The sequence below is a fragment of the Ambystoma mexicanum genome, chromosome 6p (assembly GCF_040938575.1).
Source record: "Ambystoma mexicanum isolate Mex_15411 chromosome 6p, UKY_AmexF1_1, whole genome shotgun sequence".
Taxonomy (NCBI): Eukaryota; Metazoa; Chordata; class Amphibia; order Caudata; family Ambystomatidae; genus Ambystoma; species Ambystoma mexicanum.
In genome coordinates, this window is record NC_090935.1 from 707,166,137 (window position 1) to 707,185,610 (window position 19,474).

Here is a 19,474-nt window from a genome sequence, read left to right on the forward strand (position 1 = left end):
AAGAAAGGTCATGGGAGCCCAGTGACCACGTGCATGCACCTCTGTTGGTGAAAAGATTCCATCAGAACTTCCCAGACAAACAAGGGCCCAGGGGAAGAATAACCTTAGGAGGGGCCTTGGGGGGGAGTGCTGTCATGATGCCTACCACCAGGCATCTGGACCAAGCCCATCAGCCTCGGGAGCAGGCATCAAGACATTTATTAAAACCTCAGCAGCCCCGGCTAGGGGCTCTCTGGGCTCAGTCCTGGCGCCTTAGGCGCCAGGCTCATAGTAGAAATCAGTCCTGGCGCGCTCATTGTCATTACTTACCTCAGGCAGACCATGTTGCAAATGACTCCAATCCAACGTGAAGCCTGGAAGGGACTATTTTACTACAGGGACTATTTTTTACTTGGGTGTGGTTCTTACCTGGGACTACTTACAGGTTCCTACCTGGCACTACTTTTGAAGCTATTTAAACCACGCCCGACCAGCAACACACGCTTAGCGTTATTCTGCATCCAGCAGCGTAACGCTCACCGTGCCTGCAAGTCAGCATCCAGACCTCTGCCACGCCCGTCCTGAATCCGGAGCTGCTAGAGAAGAAGGAAAGCAGAAGGCAAGGTTAGAAAACAAACTTTATTCCAGTTTCCCACCTGATTCCGGAACCATCACGTCTCAGCACCTGGAAAGGACATTCTTTCTACACGCGTCACATCGCCAGCTGCAGCGCCGCGCCATACTCACCAGTCCTCACAGCACCTTACGATCCGGCGCTGCCTCCATCATTTCTTCGCCAGGCTCCGGCATCTGGGGACAAAAGAAATAACCAGGTGAGCCGAGAGAGACAACAAATACAATCTTTCTTACCACCATAGACTTACCTGATTTACCACCGGAGGCATTATTTTTTAACTCTCCACTTCTTCAAACGCCGCATCTGAAAACGGAGAGAAAACAACACGTTAAATACATGCATTATTTACCAGACAGCATCGGGTAATACAGACTCTTACCTGAATGCCATCTACCGCCACGAGACCATCTTTTCTCGAACTCCACTGCAAGATAAGAAAGGAATGGGACAAGAGTGAACATCGGACATATTGAACTCTATGAACTCTATACTTACTGGTCTTCGCCAAGAACCTCAGAGTCAACTCTCGTCCGGAACTCCCCCAACGCCTTCTAACCAGTGAAGCAACTGGTATCTACGCTCCCCTGCAATCCACGCAGGATGGAGAGCTCATCTTTCAAGAATATAAGGTGAGAGTACTGGAAGGGGATTTCAGAGGTGATTAGTGGGGAGAGCCGGGAGGTGCCATCACTAGAATCCACGGGTGGCTAAATTCCTCTCGCCGCTTGCAGGCGAATCCTTCTACGGGTCAAGCAGATGAGATTAGGAGGGCCAGTCCAGTCTGTCATCTCTGCACTATGCATCACGGTGGTGGAGACCGCAGCAGTCCGGGTCCGACCGACACCCCTGTGGGAGCCAGGTGAGCGTAACACCCACCCAGGAACAATTGAGGTGGGGTAGCCAGTGACAAACTGAGCTGTAAGTTGCAAAATGTTAGAATGCCAATTGTCCAATAAGAACTGGAGAAGCTGAATAACCCCACTATTAGATCATTGTCAAAAAGAAGACATTAGTATAGTCACGAGAATTGGGATAGGCCAAAATGGCTAGGTATTGTATAGAGTGCCCTATAGAACAGCAGCCACTGTCCAATCAGTGAAAGTGAATTTGCATGAATTTAGAAACAAAGTATGAAACATGACGTTACTCTTCACTATATAAGCCGCTATTTAATGATGTAATGTTGAATGGTTTTTGGACTGTTCCCGACCGAGGTTGCATATAACATACTTTTGTTTTTCTTGCTTCTCGTGCACTTTATTTGGCTCATTGGATTATTTTCTGTACGCCACAGGTTTTTGGGCCTACCTTACAGTTCCCAAGTGGGCTTGCTTTGAATCCTTTCTCGGTTTTCATGTCTAGTTCGATTTGTGGAAAAATGCTTACAGGTGTTTTTAACTATATTTACAACAGTCATCTTATTTCAAGTGAGCTAAGCTGTAATAGCAGTAAAGTACAAATAGTGTTCCCTGCCACCAGTGAAGGAATGAGAATTGTCCAGCAATAGTACACGGGAGAAGGTTGCTTTCTAAACCTCATACTCCACCCAGCTCTACTACTAGTGCAGCAATGGTTCACTCATAAAGGTGAAAACAGCACCCAAATGGATTCTAAACCTTCTTTGCTTCTTAAGGTAGCATGGGGCAAGGGCAGCCTATACTCTCCAGAGATGTGTAAACCAGTTTGGAAGCATCCAAACAACAACAACACTGTGGAAACAAAAGGAAGTGAGTGTCTAAACAGGATTCTTAAAATCTAGGTATTTTACTCAAACACAGGCAAGTGATCCAAAACACTAATCATTTAAATTAGATACGCACATAAACGAAAATGTAAATAGATGTGCTGATGACTCTGGATATGAAAGACAGGAGTGGAGAAAACAGCAGAAATGCAAACACTGAAAACGATAACTTTCAGAATGTCTTTTAAGGTAGTGTCCATGATATAAAGAGCAGGCAGGAAGAACATGGAAAGGCTTTTTTAGGGGCCTCTAGTTCATTCGAGCACAACCTTAGTCTTGTGTAGCTATTCAAGGAGATGGCTTTCTTGGTGCTTTTCATTATCTTAAGCAGTGGTTTAAAGAAACTAGAGACACAACTTTATTTGAGCATGGTTGTATGTAGTGCAGTCTGTAGGTAGTCAGATGAGTTTGACAGTGTCCTTTTGCCGGTGGCCCCAGTTGTAGCAGCTTCAATCCTCAATGACTGAGTCAAAGTTGAATTAGCTGGTGTATGTGTCTTGATGGTTTGATGCAGTGGGTAAAACTTGAATATACAGGATCAGTTGCAAGTGATGTCCACTCTACAGTTCGACTTGATTTCTCCAGACAGCTCAACACGGCCAAACATAGCCTGAAAGCACATGGGCTGGGGAAGGAAGTTTCCCTCATCAGCTTGACAGTAATGTAATGTGTGTTTAATCAGCTCGGTATGGCTCAAATCAAGACATACTGGGTTCTGCAACCAGTAATGCCAAAGGATCACCTTTGAAGGTTGAAGCCTGCAGAGGATGCATCTTTCACCTTGAGTCCAAAGTGAAAAGCCAGTGCGGGAGACATTTGCCATTGACTATTTAATTCGATTGCTTCATGAATCACAGTATCTTTCCTTTAATCAGATGAAGAAGTACATTTACCTTAGCACTGTCCTTCAGCTGAAAGAGGCCTGTTTCTCTGCCATGCTAACCATTAAGTTAAAATGTAACAATTTTGCTGAGGATCTTTTGAAAGTATCGACATGGTGCTTGAGATGAAGAAAACTTCAACAACCAGCTTGTAATTCCATATCTTACATTCTCTTAGATTTTAATATTTGATTAAGAAGGTAAGGAAAGTGTGTCAGTTTTGTGCAAAGCTTTCAAAATGAAACCGCCATGGACGTATGCTAGCCAGCTTGTTCGTTTGTACATTTGAAGTTCATGATACCTTTCTGAAGTTCATGATACCTATTTGATTAAGAAGGTAAGGAAAGTGTGTCAGTTTTGTGCAAAGCTTTCAAAATGAAACCGCCATGGACGTATGCTAGCCAGCTTGTTCGTTTGTACATTTGAAGTTCATGATACCTTTCCCTGAGAGGTGGCCAATTTACATTTCATCTGCTGGGATGTTTGGAAACAGTGCGCAGCAGAATTATATATACATGGGTTCACTGTATAACTGGCAATGACCATGTTGCACACTCAAATGGTCTGACACCAGCTCGGGTACAATCATTGGCATGACTTTTTTAGTAACAGAGCATATGGTGCAAGTGTGACTGTTTGACTGCAACACTTTCCTGCAGAGCATCCTCATTCACTTTGTATAACAAGAATCAAAAAAGCAAAAACAAATTCATAGTTTGTGAAACACCTACCACCCCTTGCCATGAAGAATATTCCTCTACCTTTATGGTGCAAAGTATATTACTCATAATTCCTCGCAGATACTGGGACCTAAGTACAAAAAGAATCCTTAATGACAACAGTCCAATTGTTTGACAAAGAGGACCAATTGACTAAGTAGGGGTGTGAAGCAACTGTCAGCCGGCCAATTCCTAATGAAGGATCTAAGGCACTGATCCATTAGGCTAATTTCAGAAATGGTCATAGCACACATTTTGACATACAATCAAAAAAGAAGCAAGCTTTTAAGAGAGGGAAAGAAGTCACACACACTGTATTATCCCATGGTCTGTAATATATTTCACAGAATATAGACCAGAATATAATTGAAAGAAATACCCCAGCAAGAAAGTGGGCAAACTATCATATAATGCATCTGAGATAACAAAGTCTTCCACAAGGCAGCTCGCTTTGTCGCCTATTCAAAATTGCCCAATTGACAATGTTGGCGATAGTTTTGATATTGGAATTTAGAGGTTAGACACAACGGAAAGCCTCTTATTGAGCCTGATTTTCATGGTGTTAGGTTTATTAAACAGAAGATGTTGGTGCAAATGGTCAAGCACAGATGGCATGTCTCGCCTCTCAGAATCCTAATCCCGAGTCTGTTCTGCAACATTCACAGTGTACTATGCCCCATACACTAGTAGAAAGCTCATTAACCTCAGTGGGAGATTCAAATTCAATGTCAGGTTTATTCCAATGTACTCAGAACCGATGGGACAACAGAAAAGGATCTAGAGATCTAACTGTAAAAAAGAATGAACCATTTGTGAAATTTCAATGGTCATATACTACATTTACCCTCAGAGACTACTCCATATATAATGGCCCAAGCTGGTTGAACAGCACTGTAGTGGAAGCCACTTGTTATTTGAATAATAAGGTAACCAATCTGTGGAGATTAGGTAGCGTATTCCCATGATATCATTGGGGAGTGTGTAGTTGTAAATTTCAGGCAGCGATACCTGGTGTGCCATTTTCGTAATATATGGTCTGTCTGTATTTTGGCCCACTCCCATATGCATTTGTTCCCACAGGGTTACTTCAATCCCTCTCCTTTGACAATTGGTTCCCAAACTGTGAGAGAGACAGGCAATGAGTAGAATTATGTATTGGTACTAAACACATGAATCCTATCGTATGTACAAATCAGATCTATCCCAAATGGAAGGATATGCCTTTGGATACCACCTTGCACATACCTTTGAATGCTACCTTGCTTCAACCGAACCCGGGAAAACCTTATGTTCCTCCATTTCAAATGTTCGCAATTCTGCATGTGAAGCTTGGAAGTATAAAGGTTGCGATCAACCAAAACAGACTATTGTAGCGTGTTCTGCAAGGCTTCATTTAGAGGAAGAGAGATAATTGCAAGCTGAGCCCTTCATTCTCGAAGACCCATGGTATGGAAGTACCTAAGATGGATCTATGTTGCTTCAACAAATGGGGTTTCAGTCCCATGTTTTTCTTCTGTTTTACCCTTCCTTTTTCTCCCTACGCTTTCTCTTATGAGGGATGATCCCATTGCACCCATCACCACCCTTCCCTCAACCCAATTTTTACCTTTCTCCTCGCAGCTATATATATTTTTTAAATTAGGGCCTATGTTTTTTCTCAATGAAGGAGATTCGATTAAAGAACATATTCCCACTAAGAAAGTGTTGGTGCTCTGGGACGACAATTATGTTTTTTACCATTTTGATATCCCAGCAAGCTTAGTTACCACCACTCAGAGACTCCACCAGGCAGTGGCAGGGCACTTCGAGGTTTGTTGCAAAAGGAGGAGAGCACTCCTGGGAGCAGAGGGGTAGAAATCCACAATTCCCCTGCTAGCAAGAATATATAAATAGAGTGGAAGATCACTACTCTGTGGTTACAGGTTAGAGGCACTAGAACTCCCCTTCTATAACGTTGACGACAGCTGATCACAGGATGGAGGGATCCATTCCCTTAACACCCCTTCTGTGCAAAGGGGACATCTACTTGAAGAACGTGCAGGTTTCCTGTAGTGGAAGAACCGCAATGAAAACTTCTAAGTAGACAGTGTGCAGTGAGATGACCCAGTTAGTTCCAGCCTGCAGGCTGCAGAGGAGACCCCCAGCACTAAACTGCCAGAAGAATTACTTCTGGTAAATGCTGTTGCTCAACAAACCCCAAAAAGGACACCACATGAAGTCAGTTTAGAAATACACGAGCCCACCTTCAAACTGTCAGCAAAGGGAGAGCCAATTATATGCAAACTGCCCCCTGAGCTTTTGAGCTCCGGTGTCTATGTCGAACCTAGCCATCAAGCCTAGCCATCAACAGGGTGATCAACCCCTGTTGAGCTGCCTTTTAAATCTCGGCTCTCTGTACAGACCACCAAGCTTTCCAAGATAAAGCTGCCCCTCGAAACCATCAAGCATCCAGACTCGAAGACACCACCCATTTGAAAAAACAAAGTACTGAATACAGTTGAGCCACGTTAAACCTCATCAAACAGAAGCTGACACCTGGCAGAGGTGCCTGGAAGAGCATCGTGATGCTGTCAAGATGCCCTTAACTCTTCACATCAGCCGCTCAGTTACATGTTATGCAGTGTTATTTCGAGTTATATACTGTGTTTTCCATTGCACAGTTGGGGGTAAGCGTTTTTAGTTATACTGTGTGTTTAAGCAAACACTGCTATTTTTTTATATCTTTGCCTGGACATGTCTTCTGCTTTAGTACTTACCGTATTGCGGTTGTTTGGAATATTCCCATGCTAGCCTATTTCCTTGGAGAGTATAGCCTGCCTTCAGTCAGTATCGACCTCAGTGGACGGTTCCAAAGCGAGGCAAACGAGGTAAGCAATAGACATGTGCCTGCTTATCTTTAAAACATCACTAACCAAGGTGTTGTACAAGTTTGGTGATAGTGCTTAGAAGCCAAAGCTCCCCATTGTACTTCTTTTAGGAAGAATACGTTTTGGTCACAGAACCCATCTGACGAGATCAGAATAAGGTCCGGAAATACAGAAACGGCTTTTTCTATGGTTGTGAGATGGGTGCACCTCCTTTCCCAAAAGCTGGACTATGTTCAACGATCGCCGGGAGCTTTGAGTGCAATAAATAAATAACAGACGATACATTGTGTTATTTCATTATACGCATTGCTACGGGAACATTTACACATAAATCGAATTATTTCGATCTTTCCCACCTAAACTTTGCAAAACGCCTATAACGAGGCTCCTATATGCGGACGATCTAGTCCTTTTGGACTATACTCCCGTGGGATTACAGAGACAAATGGCAAGTTTGCAGAGTTATATGCAAGAAAATAGGCTGGAAATTAACGTTAAAAAAACAAAACTGCTGAGATTCGAGACGTCGACCAGAAAAAGAAAAGGACCTTGCTTAAATCTTGAGGGCAAGCCGATTGAAACAGTCTTGGACTTCAAATATCTAGGAGTCACATTAGACAGCACAAAACAAGATAAAGCTATGCAAACATCTTTAATAGCGAAAGTAAATAAAATGGCAGCCCAAGCCAGGGCCATAGATAGAAAGTTTGGCAGATACTCGCTGATACCAGTGCGAGAATTTTACAAGAAAAAGGTGATGCCAACACTATCATATGGAGGTGACGCCATGATAAACTTGCCATTGGATATCTGGACCAAAATGGAGGCAAAGTTTTGGAGGAAGATCCTCATGTTGCCTAACTCAACATCTGGTGCTTCAATTCGTAAAGAGCTTAGTTTGCCGTCCCTTAAAAGCTCCGTAGAAGAGGTGAAATTGATGCTTTACAGGAAATGCCGGATGGTGGAGCCTCCATCAATCTATAATTTGATAAATCAGGAAATTGAACGAGCCACTATCAAAAGCCTAATGAAATGGAAAAAAGATAACATCCGAGTGTTGAAACAAATACAGGAGAACGAAGATACACTAATCACCAATCCGAAAAAAGTCCTCAAAAAATTACGAGAATATGATTGGATATTAACTTTGGAAATCGCAGAAAAAAATAAATTAACTGCACACCTGCCGCCAAATGTTAAAAGACTAAACGAATTACAAGAATACATCAAAAAATTCCCTCGCAGGAAGGGGAGAGACATGCTGTTACGTGCTCGCCTCAATCTTCTGCCTACAAACGAGATCTTGGCAATAAGAGGCAAAGCCGCATCTAACTTTTGTCGTTTTTGCAATGCACAAGAAATAAAATCGATACGACATTTACTTCTAAAATGTGCCGCAAACCAACAAGTAAGAAGTCGTTACTTAAGACATATTTTTTCGGACTTTATTATAGCTGATGAAGATACTTGTTGGGCTCGTTTAATGGGAGGAGACAAGACAAAATGGCAGATAGCTACATACAAAATATTGGAATCAGTAAATCTGCCACGGACATAGCCCGCGACAAGGGCACATTTTAGTGAGACCCTCCGTTTTATGTGAATTTCATGACAAAACGTCATTTTGTAAAAATCTTTTTGATTAAATACAAAAAAAATAAATAAATAAATCGAATTATTCAGTTTATACCTCAGCGTTTGAAGAAACATAGTAAGGGCACTCGAACATGTTGTATGTTCGTAGACAAATAACATGTATAAATAATACATAATGTTCAGTAAAAAATATGACAAAGTAAGAGTGGGTTTTGCTGTCGCAAATCTAGTCATGATTCTTCATCTGTCACCAGTAATGTTTAAGGGGCTCTGAACAGCAGGCAGCGCATCCGTGTGCCAAGATTTGTGAATATATATCTAACTAGAATGTATATCACAGTTGTCATGGTGCAACCGTCTGCTTGGTGAAAACTGTTCAGAGATGGCAGAAAGCCACATGTCTGTGTTTCCCATTTTACATCAATTTCCTATGTCTCTCTCCTCCCAGAAATATAAAGGCAAGGAGCATAGTTGCCCTTCAGAGAATGTCAGTAATAGCGTGTCATGTATGAATATGAGTAGGCATACAGAAATTAAACATGACATCTTTCTATGAGGTAGGTGATTTTACAATGGCCTCTGGTGCCGCTCACCATTATAAAGCGTGCTTACAATATCCGAATTTGAAGCATTGAAACGAAAAGAGAAGGTAAGGTGCTGCTTTTTTCACGCACCATTCTAGAACATACGAAAATGTGTATGGAGGGCACCTGTTCTCGATAAAATATGAAATACGTTAACGCGGTATCTATCTCGTAAAAAGAAATGGTTAATTGAGCGGAGGGAACCGCCAACATTTGCATTTCCGTGCAAGTGGGTTCCCTAAGTGCACTTTGCATCGTTTCCAACACATAGTGGAAAAGAATAACATTAAAACAGGGGAACTCACCTTAGCACCATTAGTTTCCCCAAAGCTTAGAACAACGTGTTAGTGCCTCCAGCAATTACAAATTGTTGAAAGACATTTACAATCAATTGCTACGGAATCTGGCCGCTTTAAGCAGATGGGAAAATTCTGCAGAATCTTTATTAGTACCCCCGAGGGTGAACCAGAATGTAAGAAACATTCTGATTGGCCCTCACCAGGTCCATTCCTCGCTGGGAATCCCTCGGCGGGATTCCATTCCTTTGTCTAGAGCCCCTGAGCCAATGAGGAGGCTTGAAGCGGGGCCACCCCTGCTCCGAGCATCCACACGGCTGGAGGCTGCCTTCGTTCCCCACATACTTTCCTATTTCTACCTTTTTGGGAGCGAAAATGCTGGGAGCACTTCTGTTCCAGTGCGTCCGCTCCCGATCAACCGACATGGACAGGGAAAATGGACTCTGTTTTCCCTTTCCCGGCGGCCATTTCCTTGGACATTTTTCTTTCTTTTCTGTTCTGAAACATTGCAGTGTTTCGGAACAGAAAAGAATGCTATTAATACCCCGGTCTTGCAGGCTGGGGTACTAATAGCAATATGCCTCCCGCCGGAGGCATTACCTAACACGGTAATGCCCCCGTGGTTCGGGGTATGTTGCTTAAAGAATCATTATTCATGCTGACATATACCTGGTCTATTCCGTGTCCGAACTCTCCCATCAAAAACAATGAAAATACCTCAGATGATTGATTGTTCAGAGAGGTATAACACATTCATGCCTTTCTTCAGAACCTTTTATGAATGCTCTGTGACCCGAAAAAGAACCCTAATATGCTTACTTCTAGTTTCACATAGTACATTCAAATACTGAAAGGCAAACTTATTCAGATCATTTCTGAGCTTGCTTTGTAATGGACAGGTAAAGTTGGCTATAATCTATGTCACCTTTTATGTTCAGGCCATAGGGCCAGTTGATGAAAGCTCCATGTTGTGACTAACACAACACACAGCACACACACGCTTTCTGAGATGCAGCTGGGGCTGTGAACCCTAGTAAAATGAGAATTTCACTCCTAATCCTTGCTGCACCACCTAGGATTGCCACAGATGCTTCCAGTCGTCAAGCAAATGTTCTACAACTGTGTGCCTTTGCTAACACTGGCTGCAATGCTCCTGCTGAAGTGGAACTACCCCTATAGCAGAACAAATACAGCATTTCCTGCAGCCATCTTCATGTAACAATATGTGAGAGAAACGCATTTGAAATTCAAAAGCATCAAGCAAAGCAGAAGATTCCAGGCGAATCTGCTGGGGTATGTAGCACAAGAGCTGACATACAATATTGCTATCACTAATGAGTGCATAGGAACATAGCACATTTGTTAGGAACCATCTTCCAAAGTTACCTGGTTCACTGCTTCTCCCTGTGCGTCTCTGGCAACCTCAATGGACCTGCAGGTATTTGTCAGTTTTGATCCGGGCAGGAGACTTTTCGGAAGCGCAAGCTTATGAATGGTACACAAACTAGAGAACTGAAAGCTTTCGGGTCTCCTAGGAAAACAGAGCAACTCAGGTTGACCCTCTCAAAATGGCCACCAATGGCCGCTATACGCTGTGACCGCGTTCTGATCTTCAACCCACACCCAATTTCATAAAACACTGGAAACCAAGCCGGTTCGGTGTCCTGCAACTCCATTCTTCCAGCAATGACCTGCAGACTACTACGAACCAGGTCATTAGTTTCCAAGAAAAGGATTGGGATGAAACCCAAAGACTAAAAGACAGAATCATTTCTGCTATAACATCATATGGGAACGGAAAACATTGAACAATCCTCCCCCATATATGAGAGAATTTCCATCATCTCATTATAGGGACTTATTGATGCGATTGAGGTTTAACATTTTACCTTCCAGGGAGGTGCAATTATTAAGAAAGCAGATCAAAGTCCAAGATGATACCTGTCGATTCTGCAGAGACCCTGCATCCTAGGAAACTATTAGACATTTGATGCTGTCCTGTCCTGAATTAAATGACCGAAGAGAATAGATCAAAGGAGCAGATACGTAGTTTTGTTTGACCCAAATACAGAGGAGGAATATTGGGAAAGAATAATGACGGCCGATAAAATCGGCCGGACAATTGACACACTGAAATGTATTATCCAGACCTGATGCTGATACCCCTGAATAGTGAAATGGGACTTTGAAGATCACTATTGGCTCATTTTTGATCTGAGACTAATGAACAAAGATGTGTTTTGATATTTGTGTTGGATGCATAGATACATGGTAAAGGTTGAAATTTTGTTTAATCAATATATTTAAAAGCTGTTAAGCTCCTATCTTACTCATTGTTGCTTCTTGGACTACCAGCCTCATGTGTTTAATCTATATGGAGTCGATGGATAAAGTAAAGGCCTATAGACATCCAGGTAACTCCTTAGGGCTAGGGGATTAATTCAAATAGCCTAGATATATTTCCTGATCCAAACAGTACCTTTCTCTCACCCTATACAGCTCCAGGTCTGTGTTTTTGATTTTATTGTAACAGGTGTTTATCAAGCCGCCTCTAACCAGAGAGACATCATTAGAATAGTGTTTAGTGTCGCTAACCTGTTTCTGTCTTTTGAGAGAGAGGTTCATGGGTATTATCTTCACAACTCCCAGAGAATCGCATTACTCCAAGACCCATCCTACATTCAAGTAAGTCTTGATCTAACATATTGCAAGAACGTACCACTTCTCTCTGATCCATGGAAGATGTGATCAAAGAGTTAGCCTCTACCTTACAAAAACTTCAAACTGAAGTTACAGCATCTTGCCAAGAGAATGCTATGGTATACCACTCTACAGCAGTGCTACAGAATAATGTAGAATCCTTAACTCCTAAATCACCAGGGGTAGAACAACCTTGGCATATCAAAGCAGGTACTCCAACTCCAACTCCAGCTAGATCAGATACAGGTCCTATATGAACTCCATCTACCGTGCAACCATCAGGACAATTGCCGAATATACCTTCACCACCTATGTCTCCACGATATATTGGTGATCCTTGAGAATCCGGAGCATTCAAGACACAATGCTGTGTACATTTCTTGTATAGACCCGCTATATATGTCACAGACCTAGCCAAGGTAGTATTCATCCCTGTGAATAGTGACAAAACAGCATTATCCCGGGCTACCCCTTTTATAGATAACAATGATAGGGCTTTTCAGGCCACCTTTCAAGACATGTTTGACAGGCAGTATGCCACACAAACTTTACATATAGTTCGCTGCGACCAAAGACTAGGTAAAAGAAAGGGAGAAAGTCGGGCCCTTGACTTTAAACCGTATTAATCTAGACCAGACCCTGAACCAAACCCTCCAACTCTTGGTAACGGGGAACCCATTCAGCTGGGCAATGTTCAAGACCCTATTTCTGCAGAAGAGAGATCCAGAAGGCAGACGTTCAATATTTGCTTTTATGGTGGGGATTCAGGACATAAAGTTTTCCAATGTAAATGTAAACATCCCTTCCCAAGTCAGAAAAAAAACCCAGCTTGTTAAATCCCTGTAAGTTTCTAATGAGCAGATCCATGCTCTCTTCCCATCTAGAAAGACCCACTTCCCTCTCTCAAGCACCACATTTCTTTATCCGTCATTCTTTCAAATCCTAACCATCAACAGCCTCCAATACTAGCACTATTAACTTCTGGGGCTACCAGAAACTGTGTGGATTTATCTTTTGCCAAGAAACAAGGTATTCATCTAATTGAAACAAAGACCAGTGAACTTATTGTCTCTATTGACAGATCATCTCTCCTATCTGGACCATTACACAAAAGAACCAAGTCTTACTTATTGTTTATAATGAAACCCATCCAGGACATGTAGTACTTGATGGTATATCTGCACCCAACTACCAACTCATATTAGGAATACCATGGCTAACCTATCACAACCCGCTAATTGTTTGGAAATCTTTTCTATGTCGGAATATATGCAATCAAGTTCAGGGGTTCTCCTATATAACATTTAATATGGATAATACTCAGTTGATTGTTCCATCAATTTGGTCTATTTCCTCAAATAATATCCCCAAGAAATACCAAGAATTCACCACAGTGTTTGACGCTGTTAAAGCCTATACACTACCCCTCCACAGCTCCTATGATTGTCAAATGGACTTGATACCAGTAACCAGTATCCCATATGGAAAACCCTATGCTCTTAGTGAGAAATAAAATATAATCCTTAAAGACTACATCGACAAGGATTTAAAGAAAGTTTTTATCTGACACTCCTCTCCCCCGGCTGCGGCTCCTATATTCTTTATACCTTAGAGGAACAAGACCGAATTACAACCCTGTGTGGATTATAGGCAACTAAACACTTTCACTATCAAGAACCGTTACCCACTTCCTTTAATTCAGGTACTATTGGACCAAGCCAAAAACAGCAGTACATATACCAAACTAGACTTGAAGGGAGCATATAATTTGCCCAGAATTGAACCAAGTGACGAGTGGAAGATGGCCTTCTGGACATGTGTCTATAATTATGAATACTTAGTAATGCCCTTTGGTCTTTGTAAAGCCCCTGCCACATTTCAGCACTTTCTCAACAATGTTTTCCATGACAACCTTGACATATATGTTGTTATCTATTTAGACAACATACTGATTTATTATGATAACTACAAGAAACATGTGAATCATGTGAAGGAAGTACTCCACCTTCAAATCCACTCTCTGTATGCAAGGTTCTCCAAGTGCGTGTTCCACAAATCACGCATATCATATTCATGATATATCCTGTCTCCACAAGGAATAGAGATGGACCCTGTAAAAATAGAAACTATTCTTACCTGGCCCCATCCCTACAATGTCTGAGAATTACAACGCTTTTTGAGGTTCACAAATTTCTATTAATGTTTTATCCCAGCCTATACTACTCCCTCTGACCATACTATTAAAGAAGAATGCAATATTTGAATGGAAAGAACTGATTCAAGAGGCCTTTGAGCCTCTCCAATTAGACTTCACCACTGCTCCTATTCTTAAACTCCCGGAAACCAACCTCCCTCTTACAGTAGAATCAGATGCTTCTGACTGCACCCTAGGAGCATTGTTGTTTCAAAAGAACCAAGAGACCGGTCTCATGCATCCGGTGGCTGACTATCCATGTGCCCTTAACCCAGCGGAACTTAACTATAGTATATTTGAGAAAGAATGACTTGCCTTTCGAGATGCTTTCTAACATGGCGTCATCTACTAGAAGGAGCAAAGCATCCAGTCATGGTTTTAACAGAGCATAGGAACCTTGAATTCCCGAAGACAGCCAAAGGCCTGAATCAGAGACTGAACTGTTGGATCCATTTATTTTCCAGATTCAATTGTGCAGTGACTTATACACTCAGAGTGAACAATACCAAAGCTGATGTCCTCTCCAGGAGCATTACAATGGGGACATGACATCTCAAGTGCTGGACATTTTGGTATCTTCAAGACACATAAGAAACTAGAATGGATGGTATGGTGGAAATCCATGAAGACAGACATGTCTGATTATATCCGAGGATGTGGATTATGTGCCAGAGCCAAAACACCCCGGTGTCCTCCCACGGGCTTGCTACACCCTCTACCCATCCGGAATACACCTTAGCATATTTGCACAATGGATTTCATCACTGATTTACCAAGGAACAACAACCGCACAGTGATATAGACTGTGGTGGATTCCCAGACCAAATTAAATTACTTCATTGTGTCATCTCAGGTCCCAACTGCTACCCAGTTAGCAGAACTCATTATTACCCACATTTTTAAGCTCCATAGATTGCCACAAGTCCTGATTTCAGACAGAGGGTCTCAATTCTTGGAGACTTTAATTTATGGGCACATGATTGCCTGGATCAATCTGCTACATCACTGCTGAATCTTCTGGAGGGTTTTGGTTTCAAGCAACATGTAAAAATGGCCACCCACTGTGGGGGGGAATATCCTGGATTGGATTTTGACAATAAAACATGATATCTCACCCATAGATGTATTAAAATATATTTGGTCAGATCATTCATTGCTGCAGGCTGGGTTGAAATCAACTTTATCGATGAGTCTCCACAATGTCACTCGCAAAGCAATTGAGTGCTTAGTGGATCCTCAGCTATCACTTTTAGACAATCATTTAACCCTTGATGAATTGGTAAACTGTTTTAGGTCTATTACTAAAGATGCCTTCAACACTTTGGCACCATTGTGCATGATGCGCAAAAAGAAAACGAATTATAATCAGTGGTTTTAAGCAAAGGTGTTGGAAGCTAGGAAAAGTAAACGAATGACTGAATTTAGTTGGAGGAATAATCCTTGGAGGGTCTATAAATCCACAGCAAAACGCTTCACGGAAACTATTTTTAAAGCTAAGGAGATCAAATTAAATGAACAAATTAGTTCAACCATTTCAAATTTTAGAGAAATATATTCTACAAGAATTAATAGGCACATCAAATGACTCACAGGTTGCTATTGATTACAATTGGTGGCAAAAGATTCATGATGGCTTCATGCAGAACATCTCTTCACATCAGACATGTATCACTGATAGTTTACATGGGTTGCCGGACCAACAATTTTTGACTCCAGTTTCCTGCACAAAGTGGTTTCAAAACCACCACATTATTTGAATTTAAGCACGTATCGGAAGCTGATGTCTTAAAAATTGTACATGAAATGAAACCTGCTTCCTGTAAGGGGATGTGTTCCCGGCCTCCCTTTTTAAATAATTATTGCCCTCTTTTGTTTCCTGGGTTACTGGTTTTATACATTGTATTTTTTCTGAAGGTCTTGTACCAGATTGTCTAAAAAAAGTGTGGATTACACGCTTGTTGAAAAAGGAGAATTTGGATCCTGGTGACCAGGCAAGTTATAGGCCAATAACAAACGTTCCCTACTTGTTGAAGATCCTTCAAAAAGTGGCGTGTCTACAATTCCAGGACTTCGTAGAACAACAAGAAATTCTTGCCATAGGACAATCAGGTTACCAGCACTCCTGGATTTAAAGTCTTATATTGTCGAAGTCAATGGCATGGGCGGCCAAGCACTACTCTTACTTCTCGACCTGTCTGCCGCATTAGACTCAGTGATTCATGAGATGTTGACAGACAGGTTGGTCAGGGTGCGAAGTGTTCAAACAGAGCTTCTGAGTGGTTTAAATCCTTTATTGGCCTTAGGATTGCACGGGTGGTAAAGGATGACTGTCAATCACAACATATTTTTCTTCATTGTGGGGTTCCACAGGGCTCGTGCCTGTAGCCCTTACTGTTCAATATCTACTCAAGACCTTTGTGTGATCTCCTGGATGGTCTGGGAGTGCAGTTTGCAAATTATGTGGACAACACCCAAATCATCCTGGTGTTATCTGGGTCATATTCAAGGGATCTAGAGAGGTTAAGGGAGGTCTTTGGTGCCATCAAGATTTGTATGGCAAAAAGCTCATGAATGTCAAAAAAACTGAAATCCCAATTCTCGGAACTGGTGCTAAATTGTAAAAACTGGACCCCCAATATGGCTGCTTCTCAATGGAAGGCAATTAAATTGTTGTCTCGGAATATGGGAAAATGTTCAGGCTCTTCTTGGACCCTCAAATAACCTTTAAAAAACATATTGTATATTTGAACTCATGTGCCTACATGACACATCTGCTATGGCAAATTAGCCCTTATTTGTAGGAGAAAAATAGGATCTTAATTGCAGCAGCAACAATAAATATCACACTTGACTATTGTAATATTCTCTTAGCTGGCACCTCTCAAGCAAATTCAAAGAGGCTGCAAGGGATCCAAAATGAAGCAGTTTGTGCAGTCTGTGGTTTTGACCTAAGGGCTCACCTATGTACAGCTGTTGGAAATTTCATTGGCTTCCTGTTTCACAGAGAATACAATTTAAGACCTACAAATGTCTTGCTAATGATGTCCCACCATATCTTTGTTTGTGGATCAAGAGAGCCCCGATTGGACGCACTCTATGTTCAAATAAGGATCATTTTCTGGCTCAACTACGCTTTTCACTGAAGAGGATTGGAGGGTCCAGTTTTGATTCATGGCACCCATTACATGGAATGGCCTACCATGTGCACTTAGATCCATTCCATCAATCTCACAAGATAAAGAAGGCTTGAAAACCCTTCTTTTTGATAAAGGAACTGACTAAGTAGTATTGAGGCTACCTTCCTCCCTAATGCTACATGTGCTTTTGTCATATGTCTTGTCAGCGCCCTGAGGCCTTTGGGCATATTGGCTCAATATAAGAATTTCATAGAATAGAATAGAAAGACAGAATGTGTGAACCAGACCATAGGACAGTACTTAGGTTGCTATTCCACGGATTACCCTGACATATGGGTTTAACTTTGCCAATAGCAAAATGTGCTTATAATGATGCACATCACGGTTCCTTACGCAACAGGCCTTTCTTCATCACTTATGGATTCACCCTGTGTCCTTACCATGTAACAGTTCTTACTCATCCCAGGTACCTCCTGTCCAAGGCAGGATTAAAACACTCCAGGAAGGGCCTCACCGTGCACAGCAACACCTGCACCAAGCTCATATAACAGCCAAGACATACGCTGACAAGAAAAAGGATACCCAGTCCAGAATACTATTCCTCCCGAGTAGGAAACGACGAAGAATAGCAAATGACCCTGTTATTAGACTCAAGACACTACAGGAATAGAATAGAATATTTAGTCGATTGGGTTATGGTCTAGATGAAAGATCTGCTATGTCTTTACCACAAACACAACCCTGGAAAACCCGGATAATCTCTATGTCCAAAGGGGATACCTCAAAGGGGACATGATGTCAGGAACCCTCATCTAAACTTACCTCATTCACTGCTTCTCCATGAGCATCTTTGGCAACCTCGATGGACCCGCAGGTATTTGGCAGCAGTGATGCGGACAGGAGACTTTTCTTAGTGCTGCCTTACTAATGGTCATGAACTAGAGAACTGATAGGATTCGGGTCTCCTAGGAAAATGGGGAAACCCAGGCTGACCCTTTCAAAATGTCCACCAAGCTGGGATACAATATCCCCAACCAAGATGGCTGCCATACATCGTGACCGTGTTCCTATCTTCACCCACACTCGATTGCATAAAACACTGGACACCAAACTGGTGTGGTGTCTTGCAACACCATTCTTCCAGCGATGACCTGCAGAATACTACAAACTAGGTAATTTGCTAATTTCCTTAGCAGAGTGCTATTAAGCTGCTATCTTGCTCATCGTTGCTTCTTTGAATACAACGCTCATGTGTTTAATCTATATGGACTTGATGATTAAAGTAAAGACTTATGGACAGCCAGGTAATTCCTTAGGGCTATGAGATTAATTCAAATAGCCTAGATACATGTCCTGATACTAACAGAACCTTTCTGTCACCCTATTGAGCTCCAGGTCTGGGTTTTCTAGTTCCATGTAAGGGGTGCTTATCAAGCAGCCTCTAACCTGAAAGACATCATTAGAGTAGCGTACATTGTCACTAGCATGATTCTGTCCTTTGAGAGAGAGGTTCATGGGCATTATCTTCATGGCTCCCAGAGAATCCTGTCACTCCAAGATCTATCCTGCATAAAGGTAAATCTTGATCTAACAACATTTATAAAAGGTACCAGATTAGAGTCTGGTGATGCCTCAAGAGGAATAGAATGCCCTGGGAGGCACATTTCTGGCCCTGAAGAAGGCAGTACACTAAAATATATACCACTGAAACTGGTCGACTTTGGTGACTAACTATAATCTCCAAACCAAGGGAGATACTGGCAAACGGTTGTCTGTCTGCATACTCAAAAAGAGACATATTGGATTTGTATCTACTTGAGTTTTTTTACCCAAACATGACCTCTGCACATTTGTGGAAGGAGGAATAGAATAGTGGCCTTACCACAAAGTTGAGGGTGTTTTTCTAGTGCTAGCATTATAGTTGTAGTAAGGGAAAGATTTCTTTTGTCCTATCCCCCTCTTAGATAGCTGGTACCTCAGCAATACCTAAGGAGAGGCACCAATAGTTGCGTCTTTCGGTGAGGGATTTGTAGTTAGGGAGATACTAATTGTATAGCGATACCTTCATGTTTGTGCTGTGGTTAGAACAGGTAAACCCATCTTTCATTTGGGAGGGGACCCTGCAATCAGATTATTTATT